This window comes from Arachis ipaensis, chromosome B07 (genome assembly GCF_000816755.2).
Source record: "Arachis ipaensis cultivar K30076 chromosome B07, Araip1.1, whole genome shotgun sequence".
In the NCBI taxonomy this organism is placed as follows: domain Eukaryota; kingdom Viridiplantae; phylum Streptophyta; class Magnoliopsida; order Fabales; family Fabaceae; genus Arachis; species Arachis ipaensis.
Genome location: NC_029791.2, coordinates 25,632,832 through 25,633,993, shown reverse-complemented (window position 1 = coordinate 25,633,993; position 1,162 = coordinate 25,632,832).

The window sequence follows — 1,162 nt, the reverse complement described above, 5'->3', positions numbered from 1 at the left end:
GAAAGTTGTAACTTCATCGCCATCTTTGCCATAGTATCTGCCACCGTGTTTGCATCTCTCATAATCAAACGAAAGTCATAATATCCAACCTTTGCCAGACAAGCTGAGCTTTTGGACAATCCCGAATACAATGTATAACCGATTCCTGACTAGAAAGACATCTTGGACACCTATCCGATGACGACATCCCTCTTCTAAAGCGAAAACTTGCAGTAGGAAGAGCCTCCTTAAGACACAACCAAGCCAAAAACTTATGCTTTTCCGGAACAAGCTGACGCCAAAGCCAAAACCAATTCCCTCTCTCCTCCCATCCAAACACCTTCTTGCAGAGCCAAAGGTAGCCATTGCGAGCATTATAAACCTTAGACACCGCCCCAAACCAAGTCCAACCTACCACTGGACCTGCATCAACTTGTCCTTATACATGTGTTTAAAATATAATAATTAATTATTATTGATAATAAATTAACAGATAGTATATTGGTACCCTATACTTTTTCTAATTTTAATTTCATTGTTTCGACAATAAATTTGTCCGCATTTAAAATTTTGTGAGTATAAATTCTAGTTTATTAAGAAATTAATTAAAACTACATTTAAACTCTTGGATTTTCTTGTAGGCTCTTTAAAGTAAGTGATTATTTATGTTGTACACTTCAGTTTACAAATTCAATGCACTTTCTCATAGAGAATTTTAGAATTTTTTACTCAAAAGTAAACCAATTTTTTAAAAAAATTTGCTAATATTAGTAGAAGTAGAAGCATATAACAAAATCATATTATCCCTTTGGAGCTAAAAAGACAAACATTATCTCAAGTAATTGGGTGTAAAATTGACAAAATCTGAATATATATTAAATACTTTAAAATACGAAATAAAAAAAAAAGAGTTGAACGATATCTTTAGAGTAAATACTCAAATGGGTGATGTGGAATAATGTTAACTTGTTAAGTTGGTTGGTAAGTGTATGTCACACTAGTCATGTTAGATTTTTGTTTTTTGAAATACTTAAACCACTAGTCATTTACAATCTATTAAATCTAAAAAAAAACCCTAGTGGTGAATTTAACTATTTTAAAGTTCTGAATAAATTCAAAGCACATCTCAATAACAAAAAAAAAAATATTATATTTATGAAAATAAATAAAAAATAAACGTGAC